Source organism: Rattus norvegicus, chromosome 11, assembly GCF_036323735.1.
Source record: "Rattus norvegicus strain BN/NHsdMcwi chromosome 11, GRCr8, whole genome shotgun sequence".
Classification (NCBI taxonomy): Eukaryota; Metazoa; Chordata; class Mammalia; order Rodentia; family Muridae; genus Rattus; species Rattus norvegicus.
The window spans coordinates 81,023,249-81,032,556 of NC_086029.1; the positions used below are offsets into that span (position 1 = coordinate 81,023,249).

Genomic DNA, 9,308 nt, shown 5'->3' on the forward strand with positions numbered 1-9,308 from the left:
TCCAGTGCGCCTGCGCCGCGCCTTGCCCCTCCCCCCGGCCGCCCCGCCCTCTACTTGCAGTAGCCCCGCCCAGCGCTCTCGGTAGTCCCGCCCCTGCCCACAGAATCTTCTCTTAGGCAGCAGAGACCCCAGAAGGCTGGACCAGCCAAGACCGACCTTGGGGAGTAGGAGAAACCTAGGGGGATCTGCAGAGGATCAGCTACAAAACTGGAAATGTGGGAGAACCGGTGAAGACAAAGAAGCGAAGGTCAAGTGAATTCAAGAAATAAGTGCAGAAGTCACTCAGATTGGGGATCCCCTCGAGGAATTGTGTCATTCAAAAGAAAGAGAGGGTTGTCTTCTCACCATCGCCCTTCATTGTATTCATAATTCCGTTTCCCCACGCAAAGATCAGAGTACCTTCAATTATTAACTTTTGGAGAGTTGAGCAACACACTGATTGAAGCAGGCTGGAAAGCCCCATTGTAAGTGTTTAAACTTTAGACGCTAAAGCATTTCCTACAAAAGTCTCGTTTAATTTCCTGAAAGTATCCCTTGGCAAGATTCCCCGTGATAACCTGAAGAAAAATGCTCATTGACTGTAGCCTAAACATTGGACCTTTGGATAGGTATTTTTGTACAAAATCTGGTCTCGGACCAAAATTAATCTTAGTCCCACAATTTCTTCTTCCTTGAGTTTTCTCCCCGGGGTTGGTGGCAAAGCTCAAAACACTTTCTCTCATTATTTTACAATAATTTGTTTTCAATTCCAGCTTTCCCCAGCTAGACTTTGGACTTCTTTAAGGCAGGGACCCTCTGCTTATCCTCTCCCCTCCTCAGAGTTCCTTCCTCACAGAGCCTAGACTATTTATGTTTGAGGGTATTTTATTGTTCACCAGGGATTAGTTATACCAGGCAAACTCCCAGAAAACATTTTTAAATCAGAAGACTATTTTATTGATCACATGAGGATAGATCTGTTCTCATTATCTTGTGCTCTTTTCTCACTGAGATCTCAGAAAACTAGATTCTAAAGTCAACAGGACATTCCTTGTGACCTGACCAGTGGATGAGAACGAGGAGTGACTCTTGGCTTTGTAAGGCCTGAGGGAGACCATGCTACTGTCTACTATATTGTCTTGTTTAAAAATGAAAAATAACCTGGTAGTGGTGGTGGCAGCACAAGCTTTTAATTCCAACACCTTGGGAAGCAGAGGCAGGAGGATCTCTGAGTAGAGGCCAGCCTGGTCTACAGAGTGAGTTCCAGGACAGCCTGAGCTACATAGAGAGTCCCCACCACTAAGTAAACAAACAGTTAAATAAAACAATAATAATAAATAGAAACTGAAACGGAGCAGGTCATTGGTTCCCCTTTTGATCATACCCCTTTGTGTGGGATGTATGTGGAAAAAAAAATCAGGCCTGGTTACGTAGCACTTGAAACTAATAGAAATTTTCCTGTGTTGCCTCCCTGATGTTCCCACCAAAATATTTTCCTAGTGTCTCGAGTTAGGACTTTCTTTTGCTCTGTACTATAGAAGCTTTATGACTAGGGTGAGCACTAGAGTGCTTGCCTTGCATCCACAAGACCATGTTGACACTGCACATGCGCAAGACTCTAGCTTCAGTCACCAGAATGAGAGAAGGGAAGACAGGTGGTAAAGAGAGAGATCGAGAGAAAGATCAGTCAAAAGGGTTTTGGTTTGGCTGGGCTTTTATTCGGTAGAGTTTGTTTGTTTTGAAACAGAGTCTCACTGTGAAGTTTGGCTAGCTTCCAGCTCACAGAGATGTGTGTGACCAAAAGGGTTCTTGAAGAACCACCAGAGTGAAAGTCATGTGTGGTGGCACATGCCCATAATCCCAGCTCTAGGGAACCAGAGGCAGCCTCCTGTGGTAACTGACTGAGCAGTCTCAGCTGTCCTACATTGATGAAAGCCCACTGGATGCAAGTTACTACAAGCAAGTGAAGCTAGAGGGTCTGTTGCTGTCTCCCATGCTCTCATCATCTAATAGAGAGAGGCTCTGAGCCCTGGTCCGACAGCAGAGCTCTGAGTCAGCTGATTGACTGTAGGAACCACCGACCTCAGGCCTAAGGGAATGGGAATGGAGGGTGTTTTTCTGTGGGTTTTTTTTTTCCTTCTGTGGATAAATTAAGGTATTATCACAAGACAATAGTGGTGCATGCCTTTAATCTCAGCACTCCAGAGGCAGAGGCAAACAGATTTCTGAGTTCAGGGCCAGCTGGTCTACAGAGTGAGGTCCAGGACAGCCAAGACTAACACAGAGGAACACTGTCTTAGACTCCAGCACCTGCAAAAATTGAGGTATTATCTAATATAAACTCTCATTTTGCAGATGTGGAGAAAGAAACTTGGCTACAGTCAATACCAAGAGCTTGTTAGTAGCAGAGCTGAGACACAGCCCCAAGTCTTACAATATGGTAGAGGGAAGTGTGTCCTCAGGCAAGGGGCTTATAGGTGAGACACTTTTGCTCATGACTCTTTCAGGCACAGTAATTAAAACTTAAAACATAACTGGCTTTCACATTAGTCTGATTTTAGTAACTAGTGCTGGGCCAAGACATCTTAGAGTCTGGTCCGGATATGTTGGGATCAAACAAATGAGATTTTGTGCTCCTAAGTGCTGCTATTTTGTTTACAGACTCCATTTTGATCCTAAGGTGAAATTAAGTTCAAGTTCCCAGTCTCTGGGGCTCTTTCCACACGGGTAGCCAACTTCCTCCTTATTCTTATTGTGTTCCCCCAAAACACAATTGTTCCTAACCAGGAAAGAACAAATGATTCTGACAAAAAAAAATGTGACTTTAACTTAGCACATTTGTCTGGAGCTGGAGAGATGGCTCAGTGGTTAAGAGCACTGACTGCTCTTCCAGAGGTCCTGAGTTCAATTCCCAGCAACCACATGATGGCTTGCAACCATTTATATGAGGATCCAATGTCCTCTTCTGGTGTGGCTGTGGACAACAACAGTATACTCACAGATATAAAATAAATCTTTAAAAAAAAAAAGTCTGTAACATTCTGGCACGAGGTAGCAGTTCGGCTCCAGAGTCTGCTCCATGACCTTGATGGATCAGTACAATAAAGGAGAGTCCAGCCCTGACGCCCTAGTATAGTAAAGCTGTGCCATCTGCTTAAGTGCTTACTAAGACGAGCATCTCAAGATGCAGTCAGCTCCTGAGTCTGTGCTGTTGCCCCCAACTGGTCAATTTTTGCAGCCTAATTCCAATAAAGATCTTGCTCTGCTGGACTCTGGTGACTGTTTGGGTTGTTTTGGATTTTTGGACCCTAACAGATCATTTTACTTCAGCCATATTTAAGAGAGGAACTGGGTGGTCAGGCAGGGTCATTATGACATCTTGTGGTCGTTCTTGGAATCTACCCCAGGGAGGGGTAGGGGGAACAGTTGTTACTGTTTTGTCTTAATTAGTTTAGTCAGAATTGCCTCAATATCTTGATCACCAAAACTTTGTCATATCACTGGGCGTCCTGACGTCAGATGTATCTCTCAGAAAGGTCACAAGCTTGCCATAGGCATCCTGACCCCCAGGTGTATTTCTCTTCCTTGTTTTTACAGCTTTGCTTTTCACATCCATGAAACTTTATTTCTTCAAGGCCCTCCTCCTGGCTGCCCATGGAAGAGTCTCCTTCTGCCTACCTGCCTTTGGATCAAGATGTCCAACTTTCAGCAACTTCTCCAGCACTATGTCTGTCTAGGCTCTGTGATGCTTCCTGCTCTGATGCTAACAGACTGAACATCTGAAACTGTAAGCCATTCTCAGTTAAATGTTGTCCTTTATAAGAGTTGGCTTGGTCATGGTTCACAGCAGTAAAACCCTAAGACAACATCTCTCACAAACATGAGTTTTATTGCCCAGAAGTTATGCTCAAGGTTTTAAAAGGAAGGGTCTAGGATATCTTGGTAGGGTGGTGCAGGCCTTAATCACAACATTCAGGAGGTCGAGGTGAAGGACCCTAGTTCTTACTGAAGTGTAAGAGCTATTAAGAGGTTTGGCCTGGTAAAAAGTAAGTAGGTTATGGGGTTCCTGTGAAGCAACCTAGGGGCTTTTGTCAGCCTTATACCCACTGCCTCAGGTCAAGGCTAGGCCAAGTTCCATTCTCCACCCACAGTTCTCTCTCGGAAGGAGCAGGAACATTCTTGAAAAACTGCAGAATGTACTGACTGATAGTCACCTGACCCCCTGGTCCCAGATAGAGTTTGAATGCATATCATATGCTTTGAATAGATTCAAAGGTCAGTATGGTTAACCAATAAGTTTAAACTGTAACCTTGCTGATGTAACCTGTACCCCTAAAAAGTATAAAAACTGCTTGTTATAGCCATTCAGGGTCGCCTTCTAGTCACTCCCCATGAGGGGCTGATTGAGGGTTGACCCTTATGCACTGGAAAAATAAACCTCTTGTGTTTACACTGAACTCTGTTCTCGTGTCTCACTTAGGGGGTCTCCGGGTAGTTAAGGAAGACTCACTTTGAGTCTTACAGAGGCAACCAGATCTCTGTGAGTTCAAGGCCAGCCTGGTCTACAGAGAGAGTTTCAGAAAAGCTGAGGCTAACAGAGAAGCCCTTTCTCAAACAACAACAACAACAACAACAGTCTGGCGTAAGTAAAGAAACCTAAGTTCTGGATGTTACAGGCTAGGGCCTGGATTAACAGGTAGCAAAGACTCACCAGGCTATAAGCTACACTCACCCCTGGCATTCCAGGAGGAACAGATAAACAAACACCTCTTTCCACTGAAGAGATAAGCCATGTGTTTAACTTTTCTGACTTCTCCAGTGTTTATTTGTGTGCAGTGGTGAATTAGTTAACCTGCTTTGGCTCTGAACCAGTTGCACATGCTACACCCGCCCAAGACCTCTGGATTCATGCATGAAAGACACTACATGCTAGCTAATTTTGATACGCCTAACTAGCCTAATGGTTGGGCACTTCTATACCTCCCTGTGGCCAGCACACAGTCCCCTCTGGTACTCCTGGCCTACCACCTTCTGAATCTGTGTTTATCTTTGCTGCCCTGCTGCCTTCTGGGAAGCTCCCCTTCTTCATTTCCCATCCCACTTACACTGCTGGATGATTTCTCTGCTGCAGCTCTAAATCTCATCCCTCTGCCTCCGAGACATGGTGATTCTCTCTTCTTTCCCCTCTCTTCCTCGGTCCCTTGCCCAGGAAATCTAAAACTCCTGCCTGACCATTGGCTCTATGGCAATCAAATCAACCAAAGCCAGCTGAGGGCAGGGACCCTCAGAGTCTGCAAGCACTTTTGGGAGCCAAATTAAGACAAGGCGTTAGAACCAATTCCCAACATCTGTGTGCACAAGGCCGTTTCATCTCCTGCAACTTCTGTGCTGGCGCTCTCCAGGAGAAAGCGAGTTCAAGTTCTGCTGGACAACTCTTGTTCCCTCTTTGTACAGCACTAGGGGTTGAACCCAGGGTCCTTGGACATTTGTGGCAAGTGTTCTTGCTGCAGACCACCCAGGGGAGTGTGTCAGCAGAGGGACCAAGGCTTGGACTTCAGGTAGAGAACGGATTCAGCGCGACAGACAGACACAAACTCGAGGTGTGTGCTGCTGCGAAAAGCTTTACTTCTTGGCATAGATTTAAGCAGTTAGAACAGGTACCTCATAATTGGCAGTCATCCAGCTCTATTCATTACCCCAGCAAATGTCCCTTGCAAGGAGGAAAGCTGAACGTACAGTTGAGGAAACAATTCTCAGCCGCAAACAATAGTTTAAAAAAACTGCAGTTATACTGCCAGACTTGTGGGCACCAGGTATGCATTCATCTTTTATCTTTGTCATAAAAAAGTTTAAACTCTATATTTATGGCCCCTCAGATTAGTAAGGAAACTTTTGTAACCATAGTTAACTCTTTTTTTTTTCTTTTCTTTCTTTTTTTTTTTTTTTTTCCGGAGCTGGGGACCGAACCCAGGGCCTTGCGCTTGCTAGGCAAGTGCTCTACCACTGAGCTAAATCCCCAACCCCACCATAGTTAACTCTTGATAAGTTTGTTAAACTTGTTGGAACCTGTCTATAATCTTTCTAAAAGAATCGTTATGATTTCGAATCATGTTAAACAAAACTTATCCAAAAGGGGGGAAAGGCTTTTCTGGAACAGTGATGTTTTTAGTAACTGCACTTAATTTCTCTCCTATTTGCTGGGAACTAATGGGTGCAGCAGTTGAGTTCATCGCAGCCGTTGAGTTCATCAGGACCATGATGGTGTGAGACGTTTCCGTCTCTGAACTTTCAGTTCCTGAGTCATCTAAAGGTCCATGACCATCTTCCCACACTGCTATGTTCTAAAAATCAGATATTATTGACAGGCTTAAAGTTGCTAAGATCACCAAGGCTAGAACACAGAAGGCACCTCCACCGCAAGCATAGACCCTAGTCATCATCTATTTGTAGGGAGACGGCCAGGGACCTCCAGGAGGCCAAGCCATTCTAGGCACAGGCCTCTGTTCTGCATAGAAACGAAGCACAAGAGCTTCCTGTCACACAGACTCCACTGGAGTGGGTGTGGCATGTTCTGTCACTATGCTGTAGCTCCTGGGCTAAGAGTTCCCTGGGCTCTTACAGTTCTGTGGTAGAGAGCCTGCCTTGAGCTCCACTCCCAGTACTGAAAAAAGAAAAATCCTTTGATTTTCAAATGAGGAAAGTTACCTAGTGGTGGTTGTCCTTGGAGTGGGTATGGTGGTTATGAGGGAGGAAAGTTCGTCTGTCTCTCTGTGTCTCTCTCACTTGGTCTTCATGGTGCTTGGTTGGTTGGTTGGTATCTTGAGGCAGAGAACCATCTAGCGGAGGAAGACTTTGAACTCCTTTCTGATCCTCCTGCCTCCACCTCACAAGTGCTGGCGTTACATACGTGTGCCCCATGCCTGGCTCAGTTGTGTAACTTCAATTCCATTCTCTTTTAAATTTTAATGAAACTTTCAGAAAAAATAATGCATGCACTTGGGACAGAGGTCAAATGTAAGGATACAATCAGGAGCAAACATGGTTATCCTGTGGTTTCTAATCTGAAGCCTCTTGCCTTCTAACCTTTGAGCCAATTACTATATGATTTTTCAAGAAACAAAAGTATTTGGCCTTAGAAATACAGCCCGCTAACCAGCCAATAGCTTTTCAGTCTGGTTATTGGGACTTTGCCGTTCAAAAGAAGCTACATAAGAGGCTATTTAAAGACCAAGTTCAGAGGGAGGGGCTCTAACCAGAATAAATATGGCACATTTAGCTAAACAGAGACATTTAAATTTCCAATTCTCATGAGAATTATAGCTATTTTTACCAATGAATTTAAATAAAGTTTTAGAAAGCCAGAAAATCTCTACGGGCTGGACTTTATAGCCAGAAACTTGCTGTCAGTCCCAGAAGGGAGTTCCAGGCAGAGATTTGAAACTTTCTGCTGGCATGTCGGCCTTTGGTAAGGAGAGTCACAGATACGATCACCATTAACATGAGAGGAGGTCAACAGCTGTGCTCAAAACCAGCCGAGATGAGCACTAGACTCACAGTGTTACTTAACCAGGACCTCACCTAACACAGAGAACTGTACATTCTGTATGATTTCATCATGCTAAGTTCACAGAAAATAATCTGTGACTGAACTGAGAGTAGCCACCTTCAGGGCAGCAGGAAGCTCTGGAAGGCTAGGCATGGTGGCAGATGCCAGTGACTGTAGCACTTGGGAGACAGAAGGAGGTGGGGAGTTCAGGGCCAATATGGGCACTTGAGATCCTATCTCCGTGTCTGTGTCTGTCTATCTGTCTCTCGTACACACACACACACACACACACACACACACACACACACACGCACGCACACACGCACGCACACACACACACACACACCACTACCACCACCACCATCACCAACAACAGTAAAAATCTCTCAACAGCCAGGCGGCCCAGGGAGCACACACCTGTAATCCCAACACTCAGGAGTCAGAGGCAGACAGATCTCTGAGTGTGAGCCCAGTCTGGTCTACAGAGCAAGTTTCAGGACAGCCAGGGATTTGTTACACAGACAATCCCTGTCTTGAAAAACAAACAAGGGGCTGGGGATTTAGCTCAGTGGTAGAGCGCTTACCTAGGAAGCGGAAGGCCCTGGGTTCGGTCCCCAACTCCGAAAAAAAGAACCAAAAAAAAAAAAAAAAAAAAAAAACAAAACAAAAACAAAAAACAATTGACTAAGGAGGTAAAACTACTCTGTCATCTATGTAGGAAATTGGAATCTATAGAAAATCTGCATGAAGTGTTTAATAGGCTGTAAGATATCAGTAAAATATAAAAAAAATTAAAATTGAACTTTTTAAAAGATTTACTTACATATGTATGTACATATCTGTGTTGTCTTGGTCAGTATTCTATTATTGTAAACAGACACCAAGGCCATGTCAACTCTTAAAATGGCAGCATTTAATCAGGGCTTGCTTACAGTCCCAGAGTTTCATAGTACATTATTATCATACAGAAAGCATGGTAGAGTTGTGTCAGGAAGCGTTCATGAACCTCAAAAGGCCACCAAGGAGCTGTCTCTGATGTAGTCACATTAGTGTCTCTTTATTATAAACTTAAGCTTGGGCTTACTCAACACCAACCAGCAGGACGGTGTTCTCTTAAAGGCAGGTCAAACGTAGACAGCTGAGTACACAGGACAGCAGCTTAACTACAAGACATTAAATAATCTCAATGTATTACTGACTTGGTGGCAAGGTCTGCCCAAAGTTCGGTGTCTCCAAAGGAAGGAATATTTTCAGAAAGCACATTGCTATAACACAAATGCACACAAACACAGCCAATATGGTGTAGGACTGTTCTCCAAGCCAATACAGGGCCACCTTCAAGAGTTCAGCTTCCCCTTCCTGCAAAAGATCATCACAGCTTGAATTGTTGACTTTCCACGGCTCCCTCAGAAAAGGAAGGCTCGGGGAGGGTGGTGAGAGCCTCTCTTGAGTATCTAGCCTCACCCCCCAACCAGTTGCATAATTTTACCCAACAGTAGGAGTCCTTGAGGAACTGGAGTGTGTAGACTGGGGTGAACTAGGGGAGGGGCTTCATCTAAGAAGCCAGCCCAGGGGTTTTCACAATGCTGGGTACAGCTCTCAGTTCACACACACACACACACACACACACACACACACACACACACACACGCACACACACACGCACACACACACAGCCTGAAAGTAACCCTAATATACTTATACTTATGACTTTGGTTGTCATCAGAACTGTAAAGTGGGAGGAGAGGGGAGGGCACATTATTAACCCTAGTGCAAAAGTTCT

The 9,308-nt window shown here is 44.8% G+C and overlaps 1 long non-coding RNA gene across 1 annotated transcript; it reads left to right on the plus strand.

Moving 5' to 3' along the window:
* The first annotated feature begins 2 nt into the window (after positions 1-2).
* Positions 3-5,711, plus strand: LOC120095666 (uncharacterized). The gene is made up of 3 exons (XR_005491380.2): positions 3-464; positions 3,577-3,766; positions 4,460-5,711. It is a non-coding gene; the product is annotated as an uncharacterized LOC120095666 (long non-coding RNA).
* Positions 5,712-9,308: the final 3,597 nt, after the last annotated feature.